This window comes from Taudactylus pleione, unplaced genomic scaffold (genome assembly GCF_031769625.1).
Source record: "Taudactylus pleione unplaced genomic scaffold, aTauple2 ptg000300l, whole genome shotgun sequence".
Classification (NCBI taxonomy): Eukaryota; Metazoa; Chordata; class Amphibia; order Anura; family Myobatrachidae; genus Taudactylus; species Taudactylus pleione.
In genome coordinates this window covers 787,254-810,768 of record NW_028284701.1, presented here as the reverse complement: position 1 = coordinate 810,768, position 23,515 = coordinate 787,254, and positions in this window count along the sequence as shown.

Genomic DNA, 23,515 nt, shown 5'->3' with positions numbered 1-23,515 from the left:
GGACACATTAATTGCCAGCTTGTTTTGTGGGGGCCCAAACGAACCAATCATTTCAGCCACAGTCATGTGGCAGACCCTGGCGCTGAAATGATTGGTTTGTTAAAGTGTGCATGTCCTATTTAGACAACATAAGGGTGGGTGCGAGGGCCCAAGGACAATTCCATCTTGTACCTCTTTTTTTTCTTTGCATTATGTACAGTTTGGGGCCTAGTTTTTCAAGCTGCCATCCTGTCTGCCACTGCAGTGTCACTCCTAGATGGGCCACGTGTTTGTGCCGCCCACTCGTGTCGCTTAGCATAGTCATCCAGCTACCTCGGTGCAACCTTTTGGCCATAAAAACAATATTGTGAGGTGTTCAGAATAGACTGGAAATGAGTGGAAATGAAGGTTATTGAGGTTAATAATAGCATAGGAGCAGAAAAACCCACAAATTCTGTGATTTAAGCTGTTTTTATGTTTTTTAAAAAAAAAATACAGATCCAAAACACAAAACCCAGAACCCAAAACACGGAAAGGTGGTTTTGGCAAAACCAATCCAGATCCAAAACACGAAGAAAGATCCAGATCCAAAACCAAAACACGAAAAGTGGCCGGTGCACACCCCTAATATATATATATATATATATATATATATATATATATATATATATGTGTGTGTGTACATGTGGCCCATCATGCATGGACTTATGTGTATAATATCACACACAGACTTATATTTGAAAAGTAGCAAAATTCCCTGCAACTCATACACACAATGTTAAACAGAACACAGTCAGTTTTTTAGTGATCCTTCGCAAAATCATACTGGCATGGCCACACACACACATAGATGCCCTTCCAGCTTAGTGCTGCTCACTGAGTGCCCCACCGACCCTCAGACGCACAACGCAATTCAGTGCTGTTTTCCCCGCATACATACATTTAAAAGCAATGGTTCCGTAACGCAAAAAGGATAATTATTACTTGGTTTAAACTAGGGGTGTGCACCGGCCACTTTTCGTGTTTTGTGTTTTGGTTTTGGATCTGGATCTTTCTTCGTGTTTTGGATCTGGATTGGTTTTGCCAAAACCACCCTTCCGTGTTTTGGGTTCTGGGTTTTGTGTTTTGGATCTGTATTTTTTTTTTAAAAAGCATAAAAACAGCTAAAATCACAGAATTTGTTGGTTTCTCTGCTCCTATGCTATTATTAACCTCAATAACCTTAATTTCCACTCATTTCCAGTCTATTCTGAACACCTCACACCTCACAATAGTGTTTTCATGTCCAAAAGGTTGCACCGAGGTAGCTGGATGACTATGCTAAGTGACACGAGTGGGCGGCACAAACACGTGACCCATCTAGGAGTGACACTGCAGTGGCAGACAGGATGGCAGTTAGAAAAACTAGGCCCCAAACTGTACATAATGCAAAGAAAAAAAAGAAGTGCAAGATGGAATTGTCCTTGGGCCCTCCCACCCACCCTTATGTTGTAAAAACAGGACATGCACACTTTAACAAATCAATCATTTCAGCGCCAGGGTCTGCCACACAACTGTGGCTGAAATGATTGGTTCGTTTGGGCCCCCACAAAACAAGCTGGCAATTAATGTGTCCCTGCACAAACTGGCTCTACGGAGGCAAGATGTCATCCTCATCCTCCTCATCCACCGATTCCTCACCCTCTTCAGTGTTATGTACATCCTCATCCTCACAAAGTATTAATTCGTCCCTGCTGGAACCACAGGTCCCTCTTTACGTTCTGGAGGCTGGTCTCCCTGGAAGAGTTGATGATTCATTTTATGAACATCATCTTCTCCACATTTTGTGGAAGCAACCTCCTACGCCTTTCGCTAACAAGGTTCCCGGCTGCACTAAACACTCTTTCGGAGTACACACTGGAGGGGGGGCAACTCAGGTAAAATAGAGCCAGTTTGTACAGGGACCTCTAAATTGCTTCTTTTTCCTGCCAGTACAGGTACGGACTGTCTGACATGCCTACTTGGATACTGTCACCGATGTAATCCTTTAACAGACAGACGCACGCTTGTCGCTGCTGCTTTGAGGATTCAAGTGCGGCTACAGCCCACACAATTCACAAAGACAGAAAAAAAAAAGAATATTTTTATTGTTTGTGGAGCACACTTTGAGGGTTACACCACCCTCTAACAGACAGACGCATGCTTGTCGCTGCTGCTTTGAGGATGCAAGTGCGGCTACAGCCCACACAATTCACAAAGACAGAAAAAAGAAGAAGAATATTTTTATTCTTTGTGTAGCACACTTTGAGGGTGTCACCACCCTTTAACAGACAGACGCACGCTTGTTGCTGCTGCTTTAAGGATGCAGGTGCGGCTACAGCCCACACATTTCACAAAGACCGAAAAAAAAAGAACAATATTTTAATTGTTTGTGTAGCACACTTTGAGGGTGTCACCACCCTTTAACAGACAGACGCACGCTTGTCGCTGCTGCTTTAAGGATGCAGATGCGGCTACAGCCCACACAATTCACAAAGACAGAAAAAAGAAGAATATTTTTATTGTTTGTGTAGCACACTTTGAGGGTGTCACCACCCTTTAACAGACAGACGCACGCTTGTCGCTGCTGCTTTGAGGATGCAAGTGCGGCTACATCGCACACAAGTCACAAACACATAAAAAAAATAGTTTTTTATTTTTTGGAGCACTTTGAGAGTTACAACACCCTTTAACAGACAGACGCACGCTTGTCGCTGCTGCTTTAAGGATGCAGGTGCGGCTACAGCCCACACATTTCACAAAGACCGAAAAAAAAGAACAATATTTTAATTGTTTGTGTAGAACACTTTGAGGGTGTCACCACCCTTTAACAGACAGACGCACGCTTGTCGCTGCTGCTTTAAGGATGCAGGTGCGGCTACAGCCCACACAATTCACAAAGACAGAAAAAAGAAGAATATTTTTATTGTTTGTGTAGCACACTTTGAGGGTGTCACCACCCTTTAACAGACAGACGCACGCTTGTCGCTGCTGCTTTGAGGATGCAAGTGCGGCTACATCGCACACAAGTCACAAACACATAAAAAAAATAGTTTTTTATTTTTTGGAGCACTTTGAGAGTTAAAACACCCTTTAACAGACAGACGCATGCTTGTCGCTGCTGCTTTAAGGATGCAGGTGCGGCTACAGCCCACACATTTCACAAAGACCGAAAAAAAAGAACAATATTTTAATTGTTTGTGTAGAACACTTTGAGGGTGTCACCACCCTTTAACAGACAGACGCACGCTTGTCGCTGCTGCTTTAAGGATGCAGGTGCGGCTACAGCCCACACAATTCACAAAGACAGAAAAAAGAAGAATATTTTTATTGTTTGTGTAGCACACTTTGAGGGTGTCACCACCCTTTAACAGACAGACGCACGCTTGTTGCTGCTGCTTTGAGGATGCAAGTGCGGCTACATCGCACACAAGTCACAAACACATTAAAAAAATAGTTTTTTATTTTTTGGAGCACTTCGTGAGTTACACCACCCTTTAACAGACAGACGCACGCTTGTCGCTGCTGCTTTAAGGATGCAGGTGCGGCTACAGCCCACACAATTCACAAAGACAGAAAAAAGAAGAAGAATATTTTTATTGTTTGTGTAGCACACTTTGAGGGTGTCACCACCCTTTAACAGACAGACGCACGCTTGTCGCTGCTGCTTTGAGGATGCAAGTGTGGCTACATCGCACACAAGTCACAAACACATTAAAAAAAATTTTTTGATTTTTTGGAGCACTTTGAGAGTTACAACACCCTTTAACAGACAGACACACGCTTGTCGCTGCTGCTTTGAGGATGCAAGTGCGGCTACAGCCCACACAATTCACAAAGACAGAAAAAAAAAGAACAATATTTTAATTGTTTGTGTAGCACACTTTGAGGGTGTCACCACCCTTTAACAGACAGACGCACGCTTGTCGCTGCTGCTTTAAGGATGCAGGTGCGGCTACAGCCCACACATTTCACAAAGACAGAAAAAAAAAGAACAATATTTTAATTGTTTGTGTAGCACACTTTGAGGGTGTCACCACCCTTTAACAGACAGACACACGCTTGTCGCTGCTGCTTTGAGGATGCAGGTGGAATCTAGACGGGATTTGGAACCGAGGACACACTACCTCCATCAATTGTCTAAATCCCACTGCACTAATGTCGGATACCGGACGCACGTCTAACACCAACATAGCAGTCAAGGCCTCAGTTATACGTTTTGCTTCAGGATGACTGCTGTCGTACTTCATCCTCATCGCTAGGGACTGTTGGAGGGTCAATTGTTTAGTAAAAGTAGTGATGTTCCTACTTCCTCTCTGGGATGATGAACAACTCCCAGCAGCAGCAACAGCACTAGTAGGAAGTGGTTCTTGATCTTTCCCTATTTTATTTTTATCAGAGAAAGTTTGGTCCTCCATTTATGTTATATTGATATATATACGTGCGGCTAAAGCGCACACAAACACAGAAAATATTTTTTTATTTTTGCTGGAGAGTAGTGCACTTTGTGGGTTACACCACCCTTTAAGAAATGAGCCAGCCGGCTCTTTACTTATGGGACACAGGCGCACGCTTGGCGCTGCTCCTTTGTTGATGCACGTGCAGCCACAGTGCACACAAGTCACAAACACAGAAAATATATATTTTTTTGGATTGGAGTGTACTTTGGGGGTTACAGAACCCTTTAACGGTCAAGCCAGCCGGCCCTTTACTTATGACACAGGCGCACGCTTGGCACTACTTTGTTGATGCACGTGCGGCTACTGCGCACACAATTCACAAACACAGAAAATAATTTTTTTTTTGGTTTGGACTGGAGTGTACTTTCGGGGGTTACAGCACCCTTTAACGGTCAAGCCAGCCGGCCCTTTACTTATGACACAGGCGCACACTTGGCACTACTTTGTTGATGCATGTGCGGCTACTGCGCACACAATTCACAAACACAGAAAATATTTTTTTTTCAGTTTGGACTGGAGTGTACTTTGGGGGTTACAGCACCCTTTAACGGTCAAGCCAGCCGGCCCTTTACTTATGACACAGGCGCACGCTTGGCACTACTTTGTTGATGCACGTGCGGCTACTGCGCACACAATTCACAAACACAGAAAATAATTTTTTTTTTGGTTTGGACTGGAGTGTACTTTCGGGGGTTACAGCACCCTTAACGGTCAAGCCAGCCGGCCCTTTACTTATGACACAGGCGCACGCTTGGCACTACTTTGTTGATGCACGTGCGGCTACTGCGCACACAATTCACAAACACAGAAAATAATTTTTTTTTTGGTTTGGACTGGAGTGTACTTTCGGGGGTTACAGCACCCTTAACGGTCAAGCCAGCTGGCCCTTTACTTATGACACAGGCGCACGCTTGGCACTACTTTGTTGATGCACGTGCGGCTACTGCGCACACAATTCACAAACACAGAAAATAATTTTTTTTTTGGTTTGGACTGTAGTGTACTTTCGGGGGTTACAGCACCCTTAACGGTCAAGCCAGCCGGCCCTTTACTTATGACACAGGCGCACGCTTGGCACTACTTTGTTGATGCACGTGCGGCTACTGCGCACACAATTCACAAACACAGAAAATTATTTTTTTTTGGTTTGGACTGGAGTGTACTTTCGGGGGTTACAGCACCCTTTAACGGTCAAGCCAGCCGGCCCTTTACTTATGACACAGGCGCACGCTTGGCACTACTTTGTTGATGCACGTGCGGCTACTGCGCACACAATTCACAAACACAGAAAATATATTATTTTTTTAGCACTTGGGGGGAGCACCCCTGATGGACAGAGCACCCCCTGGACAACACTACAGCACCTCTTTAGGACTGGGACACTGCACAGGACTTTGGAGTGGACACAGCCCCTATGGAGAACTGACTGCACAACACAGTCCAGCCAGCCCCTATGGACTTTGAAGTAGTGGACACAGCCCCTATTAACAACAGCAGCACAGCACAACACAGCCAGCCCCTATGGACTTTGAAGTAGTGGACAACAGCAGCACTACACTACACTACACTACACAGCCCTAACTCCCACCCTCCCTCTTCACTGTCCACAGCCGAGTGAGAAAATGGCGCCGACGTGGGTACCTTATATAGGATCCAAAACCCGCGAGACTCGGAAGGCGGGATGATGACGTTTTGCCTCGATTTCAGATCCGAGTCAGGCGGGAAAAGTCGAGCCTGATTCGGATCGGACTCGGACCGGGGGGGCTCGGGGGGGTTCGGATTTCAGAAATCCGAACCCGCTCACCCCTAGTATATATATATATATATTATATATATATATATATATATATATATATATATATGTGTGTACATGTGGCCCATCATGCATGGACTTATGTGTATAATATCACACACAGACTTATATTTGAAAAGTAGCAAAATTCCCTGCAACTCATACACACAATGTTAAACAGAATACAGTCAGTTTTTTAGTGATCCTTCCCAAAATCATACTGGCATGGCCACACACACACATAGATGCCCTTCCAGCTTAGTGCTGCTCGCTGAGTGCCCCACCGACCCTCAGACGCACAACGCAATTCAGTGCTGTTTTCCCCGCATACATACATTTAAAAGCAATGGTCCCGTAACGCAAAAAACGGATAATTATTACTTGGTTTAAACTAGTGGTGTGCACCGGCCACTTTTCGTGTTTTGTGTTTTGGTTTTGGATCTGGATCTTTCTTCGTGTTTTGGATCTGGATTGGTTTTGCCAAAACCACCCTTCCGTGTTTTGGGTTCTGGGTTTTGTGTTTTGGATCTGTATTTTTTTTTTAAAAAGCATAAAAACAGCTAAAATCACAGAATTTGTTGGTTTCTCTGCTCCTATGCTATTATTAACCTCAATAACCTTAATTTCCACTCATTTCCAGTCTATTCTGAACACCTCACACCTCACAATAGTGTTTTCATGTCCAAAAGGTTGCACCGAGGTAGCTGGATGACTATGCTAAGCGACACGAGTGGGCGGCACAAACACGTGACCCATCTAGGAGTGACACTGCAGTGGCAGACAGGATGGCAGTTAGAAAAACTAGGCCCCAAACTGTACATAATGCAAAGAAAAAAAAGAAGTGCAAGATGGAATTGTCCTTGGGCCCTCCCACCCACCCTTATGTTGTATAAACAGGACATGCACACTTTAACAAATCAATCATTTCAGCGCCAGGGTCTGCCACACAACTGTGGCTGAAATGATTGGTTCGTTTGGGCCCCCACAAAACAAGCTGGCAATTAATGTGTCCCTGCACAAACTGGCTCTACGGAGGCAAGATGTCATCCTCATCCTCCTCATCCACCGATTCCTCACCCTCTTCAGTGTGTACATCCTCATCCTCACAAAGTATTAACTCGTCCCCACTTGAATCCACCACCACAGGTCCCTCTGTACCTTCTGGAGGCTGGTCTCCCTGGAAGAGCTGATAATTCATTTTGATGAACATCATCTTCTCCACATTCTGTGGAAGCAACCTCCTACGCCTTTCGCTGACAAGGTTCCCGGCTGCACTAAACACTCTTTCGGAGTACACACTGGAGGGGGGGCAACTCAGGTAAAATAGAGCCAGTTTGTACAGGGGCCTCCAAATTGCCTCTTTTTCCTGCCAGTACAGGTATGGACTGTCTGCCATGCCTACTTGGATGCTGTCACCGATGTAATCCTCCACCATTCTGTCAATGGTGACAGTATCATATGCAGTGACAGTAGACATGTCAGAAATTGTTGCCAGGTCCTTCAGTCCGGACCAGATGTCCAAACTTGGTCCTGCCTGCCCTGCATCACCGCCAGCGGGTTGCTTAGGATACCTAAGTTTTTTCCTGGCAGCCCCAGTTGCAGGAGAAAATGAAGAAGGAGCCGTTGACGTGTCACGTTCCGCTTCAGCTGACAGTGTGTTCACCAGCAGGTCTTTGCACCTCTGCAGGCTTGTGTCGGCCGGAAAGAGAGACACCACATAGGCTTTAAACCTAGGATCGAGCACGGTGGCCAAAACGTAGTGGTCTGATTTCAACAGATTGACCACCCTGGAATCCTGGCAAAGCAAATGAAGGGCTTCATCCACAAGTCCCACATGCCGAGCGGAATCGCTCCGTCTTAGCTCCTCCTTCACTTTCTCCAGCTGCTTCTGCAAAAGCCTGATGAGGGGAATGACCTGACTCAAGCTGGCAGTGTCTGAACTGACTTCACGTGTGGCAAGTTCGAAGGGCTGGAGAACCTTGCACAACACGGAAATCATTCTCCACTGCGCTTGAGTCAAGTGCATACCCCCTCCTTTGCCTATGTCATAGGTGGATGTATAGGCTTGTATGGCCTTTTGCTGCTCCTCCATCCTCTGAAGCATATAGAGGGTTGAGTTCCACCGCGTCACAACCTCTTGCTTCAGGTGATGGCGGGGCAGGTTCAAGAGTGTTTGCTGGCGCTCCAGTCTTCGGCACGCAGTCGCTGAATGGCGAAAGTGGCCAAAAATTTTTCGGGCCACCCAAAGCGTCTCCTGCACGCCCCTGTCGCTTTTCAGAAAATTCTGCACCACCAAGTTTATTGTGTGAGCAAAACATGGGACGTGCTGGAATTTGCCCAGATGTAATGCCCGCACAATATTGGTGGCGTTGTCAGATATCACAAATCCCCAGGAGAGTCTAAGTGGGGTAAGCCACTGGGCGATGATTTCCCTCAGTTTCTCTAAGAGGTTGTCGGCGGTGTGCCTCTTACTGAAACCGGTGATACACAGCGTAGCCTGCCTTGTAACGAGCTGGCGTTTCTGAGATGCTGCTACTGGTGACGCTGCTGCTGTTGCTGCGTAAGGTGATACATCTACCCAGTGGGCTGTCACAGTCATATAGTCCTTAGTCTGCCCTGTTCCACTTGTCCACATGTCCGTGGTTAAGTGGACATTGTGTACAACGGCATTTTTCAGGACACTGAGGACACTTTTTCTGACGTTTCTGTACAGTCTCGGTATCGCCTGCCTAGTGAAGTGGAATCTAGACGGGATTTGGAACCGGGGACACACTACCTCCATCAATTGTCTAAATCCCACTGCACTAATGGCGGATACCGGACGCACGTCTAACACCAACATAGCAGTCAAGGCCTCAGTTATACGTTTTGCTTCAGGATGACTGCTGTCGTACTTCATCCTCCTCGCTAAGGACTGTTGGAGGGTCAATTGTTTAGTAAAAGTAGTGGTGTTCCTACTTCCTCTCTGGGATGATGAACGACTCCCAGCAGCAGCAACAGCAGCAGCGGCAGCAGTAGGCGTAGCAATGCAGGATCCTCCAGAGGAATCCCGGATAGGAGAGTCAGTCATGCCAGTGACATGGTCTGCAGGACTACTTCCGATCCTGACTAAGGAGGAAATTGACGAGGAGGGAGTTGACGGTGTGGTTTGCAGGCGCTTGGATACAACAGGACAACGGGATTTAGGTGTCCCTGGACTGCTTACGGTCTTAGCCAAAGTTTCTGAACTTGACAGTAACTTTTTATGAACGCGCTGCAGGTGCCGTATAAGGGAGGATGTTCCTAGGTGGTTGACGTCCCTACCCCTACTTATTTCACCTTTACATATGGTACATATGGCAAGACAGTAGTTGTCCGGATTTGGATAGAAATATTGCCAGACCAAAGAGGTGGAATGTTTGGTCTTCTGCCCAGGCATGACCGTGATGGGCTTTTTCATCCCACGGACAACAACTGTCTCCCCCGGAGCCTGATTTAAACAAACCACATCACCATCAGAATCCTCCTCGCCAACTTCCTCCTCAGCGCCAGCTACACCAGTATCCTCATCCTGTTGTACTTCAACAGTGACATCTTCAATTTGCATATCAGCAAGTGGACTGTGGGTGCTCCTTTCAGCACTTGCAGGGGGCATGCAAATGGTGGAAAGAGCCACCTCTTCCCGTCCAGTGCTGGGAAGGTCAGGCATCGCAACCACCACCACACTTGGACTCTCCTTGGGGATTTGTGATATCTTCTTAGAAAGCACAGTTCTTCGCTGTGCTTTTGCCAGCTTAACTCTTTTGATTTTTTTAGTGGGAGGAGGGCTTCCATCGTCATGTGAAGCTGAACCACTAGTCATGAACATACTAGGGATCGACCTTAGCCGTTCCTTGCCACTCCGTGTCGTAAATGGCATATTGGCAAGTTTACGTTTCTCTTCAGCTGATTTAAATGTCTTTTTCAAGGTCATTTTCCTGAACTTTGCCATTTGGGATTGTATGTGCCCTCTACTATGACATTGGGCATCGGCCTTGGCAGACGACGTTGATGGCATGTTATCGTCTATGTCATGACTAGTGGCAGCAGCTTCAGCACTAGAAGGAAGTGGTTCTTGATCTTTCTCTATTTTATTTTTATCGGAGAAAGTTTGGTCCTCCATTTATGTTATATCGATTTGATATATACGTGCGGCTAAACACAGAAAATAATTTTTTTTTTGGTTTGGACTGGAGTGTACTTTGTGGGTTACAGCACCCTTTAACGGTCAAGCCAGCCGGCCCTTTACTTATGACACAGGCGCACTCTTGGCACTACTTTGTTGATGCACGTGCGGCTACTGCGCACACAATTCACAAACACAGAAAATAATTTTTTTTTGGTTTGGACTGGAGTGTACTTTCGGGGGTTACAGCACCCTTTAACGGTCAAGCCAGCCGGCCCTTTACTTATGACACAGGCGCACTCTTGGCACTACTTTGTTGATGCACGTGCGGCTACTGCGCACACAATTCACAAACACAGAAAATAATTTTTTTTTGGTTTGGACTGGAGTGTACTTTCGGGGGTTACAGCACCCTTTAACGGTCAAGCCAGCCGGCCCTTTACTTATGACACAGGCGCACGCTTGGCACTACTTTGTTGATGCACGTGTGGCTACTGCGCACACAATTCACAAACACAGAAAATAATTTTTTTTTTGGTTTGGACTGGAGTGTACTTTCGGGGGTTACAGCACCCTTAACGGTCAAGCCAGCCGGCCCTTTACTTATGACACAGGCGCACGCTTGGCACTACTTTGTTGATGCACGTGCGGCTACTGCGCACACAATTCACAAACACAGAAAATAATTTTTTTTTTGGTTTGGACTGGAGTGTACTTTGGGGGTTACAGCACCCTTTAATGGTCAAGCCAGCCGGCCCTTTACTTATGACACAGGCGCACGCTTGGCACTACTTTGTTGATGCACGTGCGGCTACTGCGCACACAATTCACAAACACAGAAAATAATTTTTTTTTTGGTTTGGACTGGAGTGTACTTTCGGGGGTTACAGCACCCTTAACGGTCAAGCCAGCCGGCCCTTTACTTATGACACAGGCGCACGCTTGGCACTACTTTGTTGATGCACGTGCGGCTACTGCGCACACAATTCACAAACACAGAAAATAATTTTTTTTTTGGTTTGGACTGGAGTGTACTTTGGGGGTTACAGCACCCTTTAACGGTCAAGCCAGCCGGCCCTTTACTTATGACACAGGCGCACACTTGGCACTACTTTGTTGATGCACGTGCGGCTACTGCGCACACAATTCACAAACACAGAAAATAATTTTTTTTTTGGTTTGGACTGGAGTGTACTTTCGGGGGTTACAGCACCCTTAACGGTCAAGCCAGCCGGCCCTTTACTTATGACACAGGCGCACGCTTGGCACTACTTTGTTGATGCACGTGCGGCTACTGCGCACACAATTCACAAACACAGAAAATAATTTTTTTTTTGGTTTGGACTGGAGTGTACTTTCGGGGGTTACAGCACCCTTAACGGTCAAGCCAGCCGGCCCTTTACTTATGACACAGGCGCACGCTTGGCACTACTTTGTTGATGCACGTGCGGCTACTGCGCACACAATTCACAAACACAGAAAATATATTATTTTTTTAGCACTTGGGGGGAGCACCCCTGATGGACAGAGCACCCCCTGGACAACACTACAGCACTCCTTTAGGACTGGGACACTGCACAGGACTTTGGAGTGGACACAGCCCCTATGGAGAACTGACTGCACAACACAGTCCAGCCAGCCCCTATGGACTTTGAAGTAGTGGACACAGCCCCTATTAACAACAGCAGCACAGCACAACACAGCCAGCCCCTATGGACTTTGAAGTAGTGGACAACAGCAGCACTACACTACACTACACTACACAGCCCTAACTCCCACCCTCCCTCTTCACTGTCCACAGCCGAGTGAGAAAATGGCGCCGACGTGTGTACCTTATATAGGATCCAAAACCCGCGAGACTCGGAAGGCGGGAAGATGACGTTTTGCCTCGATTTCAGATCCGAGTCAGGCGGGAAAAGTCGAGCCTGACTCGGATCGGACTCGGATCGGGGGGGCTCGGGGGGGTTCGGATTTCAGAAATCCGAACCCGCTCACCCCTAGTTTAAATGCAATGTCAGTATATAAAGAAATTAATGTTTTCTGTAACTATGGCTTAGTAAATGACAATTGGACTGTGTTTGGAAAAGTACTGATCTACTCTGTTTCCACAGCGTTCCGGTGACATCAATATGAAGATCAGAACATGCGGCTATGAAATATGAATGTTAGAGAGAATAACTATTTGAAATGTTGTTTGCCATAGCAGCTTAGATTTGCATGTGGGGGATACAAAAGGAGGTTGGAGACCTTTTGTATCCATTTGGAATTGTCCAATAAATGCCCTGTAACAGATTTCTAACCTTTACCAAAAGACAATAACATGGTGTAGGCTTGTTTACATTTTTGTCCAAAGGACTGGTTATTCCAGTCTAATAACTGGGACTAGGATTTAATTAGCAGTAGTTCAGGTAACCAAAAGGATACTCCCTTTCTGATGACCTCACAGGTAAAAGGGGGCGGGAACATAGCATGCACATCCTGAGAACACACAGCCAGCAGACACACTTGCAGATCTTTGGAAGAGAGAGGTTCGCTCCCTCACAAGACAACGGAAAAATGGGTCTCAGTTCCTCTGGGTTATAGCTAAGTATAAATTGTGCAATATTTAGCCTATTTGGGTGTCTGTAGCTATGTTTGGTGTTAATATGTTATTAGCTTAGCATGGTGTGTGATTTGTAGTTTTCTAAGGATATTCATGAGTCTGTGTTAGCATACAGTGGATGATATGTTATCTAATCTGTACTCTTCATCTACACTGTAGGGTACAATAGTCTGTTATCAGCATGCAGGAAAGGGATTGATTATGGAGTTTTTGTAATATTTGTAAATGATTGATGCTGGTTGATTGAGATCCCATGTGTTCTGTGTTAGGGCCTTCCCATGTGTTCTGTGTTAGGGCCTTCCCATGTGTTCTGTGTTAGGGCCTTCCCATGTGCTTGAACAATATCTCTGCTTGGGAGAGATAGGCTTGGTATGTGTTGTATACTCATGAATGTAATCATAGGGTGGTATCAGTTATATATTATGGAAGTTGAATTAATAACAGCTTTGAATGGTCATAAGTAATTGCCATGTGGGTCAGATAGGTATATTGTCTGCAGTTTATTAGAGATGGCTACTTCCATGTGGGGTGAACAAAGGAAATTATAATTCTACCCAGTTATGGTGTTGTATGGGTCAGATAGGTATATTGTCTTTATTATAATTGTGATCATTTATGGATGTATGATTTACAGAGTTACAACTTAATGTGAGTTTTCAAATTGGAGTTTGCCTAGGGATCATGAGGTTTGCAAACAAAGGAAGAGCATGTGCTTCAGCCCTTCCCCCTCCCCACACACAAACACAAACACACACACACACACACCATCACCAGCCATCTTGAACATGTGCTCCCAGCAGACATTGATATCTCTCTCATTGTATTTTGATGTATCTCTTTTTCTCTCTCTTTCTCTCTCTCTCTCTGTCTCATATTGCTCATTGTATTTTGATCTTTAATAACCGTTTCATGTATTTTAACTGTACCTTATGACCTAATGTTTGTACAATTTATTTGCGCTCATTATTAGATCATAGCGTTGTAACATCTGTACTTTTACCTGAATAATAATCTTTAGCGCTTTGGACCGCTATTCAACTGTCTCAGTATTCCATTAATGGTATAATCAAACACAGCGCTAATTAGCGACATCTTGTGGTTTCAGAAGGTATAGGCAGGTTTTGTCTTAGAGGTTCTAGGCAAGTGAATCTTAGAGGTTTATAGGCAGGAATGTATTAAAAGGTTTATTGACAAATTCAACACTGTCTTAAGATGCCCACTTGCGCACGTCATCTTCAGGAAGTGTATGCAACTATCGGTACATCGGGTACCATCGGATGCGATCGCAGCGCTTGTGGTTGACCATAACCTGCCACAAGCACAGCGAGCACTTCATTGTAAAAACCAGCCAGGTGAAGTGTACAATGATGCTAGCTCTTAATTATGTGCGCCTCTGAAACGGCGTTAATTATGGCCAGCCCCTGTCACCACCCACAAACGGCTTCTCCTGTCACTCACTCTGCTGGGCTGTCTACGTGCAGCGAGCGAACACTTCCCGATCTCTCGCAGTGGTTCACGCACATGCACTGCGATGCGTACGCATGCTCACAATGCGAACCATCGGCAGCAAGAGCGAACGCATCTTAGCGAGCGGGTCTGAATCAGGTCCTCATTAACTATGACTAGGCTTCCCATACTATCCCTTTAAACCAGGACACTCATGAATTCCACAGGTTCTGAAGGAGCTCACTGATCCCTGGGTGCACGTAAGTTTTATTTTATTCATTTTCTCTTATAATTATTTATTATCTCTATGATCAGCCTGTGGTCTGTTAGATCACAGGTTCTCAAACGTGGTCCTCAGGGCCTCAAACAGTGCATGTTTTCCAGGTCTCCACCTGTGAATCTTTTAAAATGTGTCAGTGAGTAATGAATACACCTGTGCACCTGCTGGGTGACCTGGATAATGTGAACTGGGTGGGGTCCTGAGGACCGAGTTTGAGAACCACTGTATTAGACACACAGGGGTTTATTTATGGAGTGTCAGTTTGTAAAACCCGACACTTTTGTTTATGTTTATGCCTGATATTTAAAAGAGCAGCGCTTTTACTAACAAAACACAGGTAGTAAAAACACTGCCCTTTTAAATAGCACGCATATACATGGACAGATATAAACCCCACAGGCTGAAAACAGAATCTTGCTTCGGGCTCTGGTCTGCCTGTCAGCATGCTGGGAAGGCTGAGCAGGAGTGGGCGAAGTGGTGTTATTATTGCAAAGCTTACTCCAGTATTATATTACAAATTGTCTTTAGTGAATCTGAAACAGATCACCTTTCCCATAACAAGTACAGGAAATTCGATCTGCATACTAATAATATGGGAATTCTCCTCCACAAGCTGTTGATACTTTTAAGTAGGGGTGAGCGGGTTCGGACTTCTTAAATCCGAACCCCCCCGAGCCCCCCCTATCCGAGGCCGATCCGAGTCAGGCTCGACTTTTCCCGCCTGACTAGGATCTGAAATCGACGCAAAACGTCATCATCCCGCCTTCCGGGTCTCGCGGGTTTTGGATCCTATATAAGGTACCCGCGTCGGTGCCATTTTCTCACTCGGCTGTGGACAGTGAAGAGGGAGGGTGGGAGTTAGGACTGGCTGGGCTCTGTAGTGTAGTGTAGTGTAGTGTTGTGCTGTGCGGCGCTGTGCTGCTGTTGTCCATAGGGGCTGTGTCCACTCCTCCAAAGTACATAGGGGCTGGCTGGACTGTGTTGTGCAGTCAGTTGTCCATAGGGGCTGTGTCCACTCCAAAGTCATGTGCAGTGTCCCAGTCCTAAAGGGGTGCTGTAGTGTTGTCCAGGGGGTGCTCTGTCCATCAAGGGTGCTCCCCCAAAGTGCTAAAAAAAAAAATATTTTTTCTGTGTTTGTGAATTGTGTGCACAGTAGCCGCACGTGCATCAACAAAGTAGTGCCTGTGTCATAAGTAAAGGGCCGGCTGGCTTGACCGTTAAAGGGTGCTGTAACCCCCAAAGTGCACTCCAAACAAAATAAAAAATATTTTCTGTGTTTGTGAATTGTGTGCACTGTGGCTGCACGTGCATCAACAAAGGAGCAGTGCCAAGCGTGCGCCTGTGTCCCATAAGTAAAGGGCCATCTGGCTTGACCGTTAAATGGTGCTGTAACCCCCAAAGTACACTCCAAACAAAATAAAAAAATATTTTCTGTGTTTGTGAATTGTGTGCACTGTAGCCGCATGTGCATCAACAAAGTAGTGCCAAGCGTGCGCCTGTGTCATAAGTAAAGGGCCGGCTGGCTTGACCATTAAAGGGTGCTGTAACCCCCAAAGTACACTCCAAACCAAATAACTCAATATTTTCTGTGTTTGTGAATTGTGTGCACTGTGGCTGCACGTGCATCAACAACGGAGCAGCACCAAGCGTGCACCTGTGTCCCATAAGTAAAGGGCCGGCTGGCTCATTTCTTAAAGGGTGGTGTAACCCACAAAGTGCACTACTCTCCAACAAAAATAAAAAATTATTTTCTGTGTTTGTGTGCGCGTTAGCCGCATGTATATATCAATATAACATAAATGGAGGACCAAACTTTCTCCGATAAAAATAAAATAGGGAAAGATCAAGAACCACTTCCTCCTAGTGCTGTTGCTGCTGCTGGGAGTTGTTCATCATCCCAGAGAGGAAGTAGGAACATCACTACTTTTACTAAACAATTGACCCTCCAACAGTCCCTAGCGATGAGGATGAAGTACGACAGCAGTCATCCTGAAGCAAAACGTATAACTGAGGCCTTGACTGCTATGATGGTGTTAGACGTGCGTCCGGTATCCGCCATTAGTGCAGTGGGATTTAGACAATTGATGGAGGTAGTGTGTCCACGGTTCCAAATCCCGTCTAGATTCCACCTGCATCCTCAAAGCAGCAGCAACAAGCGTGCGTCTGTCTGTTAAAGGGTGGTGTAACCCTCAAAGTGCGCTTCACAAAAAATAAAAAAATCTTTTATTTCTGTCTTTGTGAATTGTGTGGGCTGTAGCCGCACCTGCATCCTCAAAGCAGCAGTGACAAGCGTGCGTCTGTCTGTTAAAGGATTACATCGGTGACAGCATCCAAGTAGGCATGTCAGACAGTCCGTACATGTACTGGCAGGAAAAAGAGGCAATTTGGAGGCCCCTGTACAAACTGGCTCTATTTTACCTGAGTTGCCCCCCCTCCAGTGTGTACTACGAAAGAGTGTTTAGTGCAGCCGGGAACTTTGTCAGAGAAAGGCGTAAGGAGGTTGCTTCCACAGAATGTGGAGAAGATGATGTTCATCAAAATGAATTATCAGCTCTTCCAGGGAGACCAGCCTCTAGAACGTACAGAGGGACCTGTGGTTGTGGATTCCAGCGGGAACGAATTAATACTCTGTGAGGATGAGGATGTACACAACACTGAAGAGGGTGAGGAATCGGTGGATGGGGAGGATGAGGACGACATCTTGCTTCCGTAGAGCCAGTTTGTGCAGGGACAGATTAATTGCCAGCTTGTTTTGTGGGGGCCCAAACGAACCAATCATTTCAGCCACAGTCATGTAGCAGATCCTGGCGCTGAAATGATTGGTTTGTTAAAGTGTGCATGTCCTGTTTATACAACATAAGGGTGGGTGGGAGGGCCCAAGGACAATTCCATCTTGCACCTCTTTTTTTTCTTTGCATTATGTACAGTTTGGGTCCTAGTTTTTCAGACTGCCATCCTGTCTGCCACTGCAGTGCCACTCCTAGATGGGCCACGTGTTTGTGCCGCCCACTCGTGTCGCTTAGCATAGTCATCCAGCTACCTCGGTACAACCTTTTGGACATAAAAACACTATTGTGAGGTGTGAGGTGTTCAGAATAGACTGGAAATGAGTGGAAATTAAGGTTTTTGAGGTTAATAATAGCATAGGAGCAGAAAAACCCACAAATTCTGTGATTTTAGCTGTTTTTATGCTTTTTTAAAAAAAAATACAGATCCAAAACACAAAACCCAGAACCCAAAACACCGAAGGGTGGTTTTGGCAAAACCAATCCAGATCCAAAACACGAAGAAAGATCCAGATCCAAAACCAAAACACGAAAAGTGGTCGGTATACACCCTACTTTTGAAGTTTTAAGTAATACTAAAATAATGTAAAAAGGGTGTGAAAATCATATTTTTATTGAGAAATATGCATGTAAATATTTAGATTCAGTCTAGGGGCAGCTGGGCGCTTAATTGCGGCCAATACACGGGCAATTAAAATTAGGGATGTGCGCCGGACCATTTTTGCCGGATTTGGATTTGGTTCTAATTCGTCGTCCGGCTTTGGATTTGGATTTGGATTTGCCAAACTGCGGTGACTGGCTTTGGATTTGGATTTGGATTTTTTTTACAAAAATTGACAAAAAAAGCTAAAATCACATAAATTGGTCTTTTTTTTCTTCCTAGAGTATTATTAACCTCAATAACATTAATTTCCAGTCAATTTAGACCATATCACAGCTTATAATATTGTTTTCAACATTATTGGCCAAAGGTTGCAGTGAGCTGACTGGTTACTAAGCGACAAAGCAGCGGCACAACGACACAGACACCACAGTATAAAGCACATCTATGACACATTGCCACACAGCAGTGGCAGAAATGAAAAGTAGTGCACCCACCCAGTGGGGTATGGCCAGCAGAGTCACAGTGCACAATCTTATTCACATTACACCGCACATAGGGCCTAATTCACATTACACCATAAAGTAGTGTCTTTTATTTATGTTACCACACACAGTAGTGCCCCTTTTACACAATGCCCACAGTAGTGCCCCTTTTACAGAATGCCCACAGTAGCGGTGTTCCTTACACAATGCCCCCAGCAGTGGTGCCCCCTATGCAGTCCCCTTAGTAGTAGGGTCCCCTATGCAGTGCCCCCAGTAGTATGCCCCCCAGTAGTATGCCCCCCATTAGCAGGCCCCCCCAGTAGTATGCCCCCCATTAGCATGCCACCCAGTAGTATGACCCCCATTAGCAGGCCCCCCAGTAGTATGCCCCCCATTAGCAGCCCCCCCATTAGCAGCCCCCCAGTAGTATGCCCCCCAGTAGTATGGCCCCCCCAGTAGTATGCCCCCCAGTAGTAGGCTGCCCCAGTAGCAGGCCCCCCTCAGTAGTAGGCTGCCCCAGTAGTAGCCCCCCTGTAGTATGGCCCCCCTGTTGTATGGCCCCCCCAGTAGTAGTAAGCCCCCCCAGTAGTATGCCCCCACAGTAGTATGGCCCCCCCAGTAGCAGGCCCCTCCAGTAGCAGACCACCCCAGTAGTATAGCCCCCCCAGTAGCAGGCCCCTCAGTAGTATGGATGCCCAGTAGCAGACCCCCCCAGTAGCAGACCCCCCCAGTAGTATAGCCCCCCCCAGTAGCAGGCCCCTCAGTAGTATGGACGCCCAGTAGCAGACCCCCCCCAGTAGCAGACCCCCCCCAGTAGTATAGCCCCCCCCAGTAGCAGGCCCCTCAGTAGTATGGATGCCCAGTAGCAGACCCCCCCAGTAGCAGACCCCCCCAGTAGTATAGCCCTCCCCAGTAGCAGGCCCCTCAGTAGTATGGACCCCCAGTAGCAGACCCCCCCAGTAGCAGACCCCCCCAGTTGTATAGCCCCCCCCAGTAGCAGACCCCCCCAGAAGTATAGCCCCCCCCAGTAGCAGGCCCCCCCAGTAGCAGACCCCCCCAGTAACAGACCCCCCCAGTAGCAGACCCCCCCCAGTAGCGCCCCCGGCCCTTGCACAACTTTCACAAGTAAAAAATAAAAAACTTACCTGATTCCTGATTCCCCGCTCCCGCGCCGTCCGCTCTGCTGAGCCTGTCACACGCTGAGGAGGGAGCCGGAAGACGGAGCTCATGTGTGAGCTCCAGCCAGCTCCCTCCGTGCAGCAGCCAATGAGAGTCTGTGTGACTCTCATTGGCTGCTGTGACAAACACACAGCTGCCGCTGGCGGCTGTGTATTTGTGTCTGTGTAGGGCAGAGCGCTATCACTGCGCTCTGCCCTACACGCGAGGAGCCCTGATGTCGGATTCTCTAGTGAGAATCCGACATCAGGCGGCCGCCGTTCGGCCCCGAACGGGGATCCGAGTCAGGCGGTAAACACCCGAACAGGGTTCGGGTGGACTCGGATGCCCAATGTTCGGAGCGGTTCGGATTCCACAGAATCCGAACCGCTCATCTCTAATTAAAATGCCTGTCAGACCGACAGACATTTTATCTGGCAGCCTGTCAGCCCGCAGATGGCGGCATACGCTGTGAGATATTTCACAGTGTATTAGCCCCAACATCTATGCTCCGCCCTCGGGGGAGGAGAAATTACCCTGTTTCATCCATGGGAAGGAACACAGGAAATGTCTGTCGGCCGCTGCTGGGCATACACTGCCCGATGCGGCCGACATTTTAACTCACAAATATCGCATTGGACGGGCATGCTGGTCGATCCGGCATACCCCACCGAGCGATGTTTAACCCTCGGTCGTCCGAACACACGCTACAATTATTGGGGCGATCTGTGGATACCGGGCAGATCGCCCCGATAATTGTAGCGTGTGTGCCCAGCTTAAGTGAGGTAATAATTGGGTAAGAAACTCGATTTGAGTTTAACTGCCTTATTCTAACAAAGGAGGACACATGTAGTTGTAGAGTATTGTTAAAAACACTTTTTTTTTTGCCATTTGATTAAATGTTTCTGAAACCTATTTATCAAATTCTAGCATATCAGAGGCTAATAAATCCTTGTTTATTGGAAAGTATGGTGCCATATACTTTGTGAAAATGGATTGGGGGACCTTGCCTCTCTGTCATGTAGAAAGGAAAGAAGACTCATCGTGAGGAAATCCTTCCAGAAGCTAATTGTACCAACCATCCAATTGTGAGTAATCTTTTATGTACTATCAGATCAGAACTGCTAATTAATTTACCTGGGGTAATAGCTGCTGTATCTATGCTCTGCCTTAATAAGTACAACTCAGTTGCTCCCATGTGATGCCGACCACAAGGAGAGAGCCCACGTTTATGAATTTTATGGGATAAACCGAATGGAGTGAAATCATTGCAGGAAAACTTTCAGGCGACTACAAGATATTTTATAAACAAGAAGTTGATTTGCAATCGCGTCACAGAATTTTCAATCTCCCTTATGAGAACCTCAAAGGTTATTTTTCATATGTCCCTCTTTTTATCGTGTAAACATAATAAAATGAGCATTCCTTCTTCTTATATTACATATTTTAGCACCTAGATGCCGCTACTCACTGGCACAAATTTATTAGGTTCTGCTGCAAAGTTACACAAACAGTGATATTTATTCCGGGAATATTACTGCTGAGGCCGCTTTGCTGATTTGCATTGTAGATTTGCTGGTTCTACATATCGAAGAGACACTGTTCTGTTTGCACAACATTTGGGGTCTATTTTAAATAATATATCCCCAAAATAATCACCTTATAAATCCTTTATATTTTCAAACAATTTTTTAAAATATAAAATACATTTTGGCAATATGAGAATTGACCCAAAATTCTAATGAGTATGTTCCCCTCATAATTGCAGACTGCACATTATATAGTCATATATTGGGCACAAAAGAAGTATAAATAATGATTAAAGACGCACCTGAAATATGACCATCAACCCAAACTTTCGCAAACAGGCAAGAGACTCTCTCCAAGTCAGCCACACTCACCTCAATATCTGGCCTTGCAGAGAGAAGTTTAATTTGAGACAAGATGTGGTTCCCGTCACATACTATGAATAGTCTGTTTAAATGTTACAGATATGCATAAGGAGTCTTATGGAGGGTACACACGGTCGATCGTTACATCGTTCATATCATTGACATGTTTGGCATGCATCGACAAACGATGCGCGTGCCTGCATATCAGATAACAATATCTGAAATCAATTGTGTTTGGAGTCAGATTTGGACGATATCATTCATTTAAATACTGTCAGAAATCCTTCATCGTTCATGAAATTGTTAATATCGTTATTGTTCATCGTTATCAATAATAATGACAATTTTGGTGACTAGTATAAAATACTGAACACACGTTGGTGGCTAGAATACAATATGGAACACATGGTGGTGGCTAGAATACAATATAGAACACATGGTGGCTAGTAGGCAATATAGAACACATTCTGGTGGCCAGTATACATTATAGAACACATGGTGGCTAGTATACATTATAGAACACACTCTGGTGGTTAGTATACAATATAGAACACATTCTGGTGGCTAGTATACATTATAGAACACACTCTGGTGGTTAGTATACAATATAGAACACATTCTGATGGCTAGTATACAATATAGAACACATTCTGATGGCTAGTATACAATATAGAACACATTCTGGTGGTTAGTATACAATATAGAACACATTCTGGTGGTTAGTAAACAATATAGATCACACTCTGGTGGCTAGTATACAATATAGAACACATTCTGGTGGTTAGTATACAATATAGAACACATTCTGATGGTTAGTATACAATATAGATCACACTCTGGTGGCTAGTATACAATATAGAACACATTCTGGTGGTTAGTATACAATATAGAACACATTCTGGTGGTTAGTATACAATATAGATCACACTCTGGTGGCTAGTATACAATATAGAACACATTCTGGTGGTTAGTATACAGTATAGAACACACTCTGGTGTCTAGTATACAATATAGAACACATTCTTGTGGTTAGAATACAATATAGAACACATTCTCGTGGTTAGTATACAATATAGAACACACTCTGGTGGCTAGTATACAATATAGAACACATTCTGGTGGTTAGTATACAATATAGATCACATTCTGATGGTTAGTATACAATATAGATCACACTCTGGTGACTTGTATACTATATAGAACACACTCTGGTGGCTAGTATACAATATAGATCACATTCTGGTGGTTAGTATACAATATAGGACACATACTGGTAGTTAGTATACAATATAGAACACATTCTGGTGGTTAGTATACAATATAGATCACATTCTGATGACTTTTATACAATATAGAACACATTCTCGTGGTTAGTATACAATATAGAACACACTCTGGTGGCTAGTATACAATATAGATCACATTCTGGTGGTTAGAATACAATATAGCTCACACTCTGGTGGTTAGAATACAATATAGAACACATTCTGATGACTTTTATACAATATGTTACATAGTCTAGTGTAAGACAAAGCAGATATCAGACTCAGGCCAGTGCTAGGGTGTTTAACGGCCCCCTACAAACTATAAATTTGCGCCCTCATATAGGTAGCACTGATATATTTCTAATGCAAGAGCTAATGGCTCTATTAGTAATGTGTCTGACTACATAGTGTGGGGTTATATGTTCGAATCCCAGGTACAGTATGGCTTTATTTTAAATTAAGGAGATTGTGAAGTAGCTTCATATTGTAAGAATCCACCAGGTTCCTTTGTAGGAGCCAATGTACTCATGGGTAGGCTGTCTGTCTGCAAAGCGTGAGGTGACTGGTTCACCTATGACAGTATTTTGAAATTATGGAGGATATGACTGAA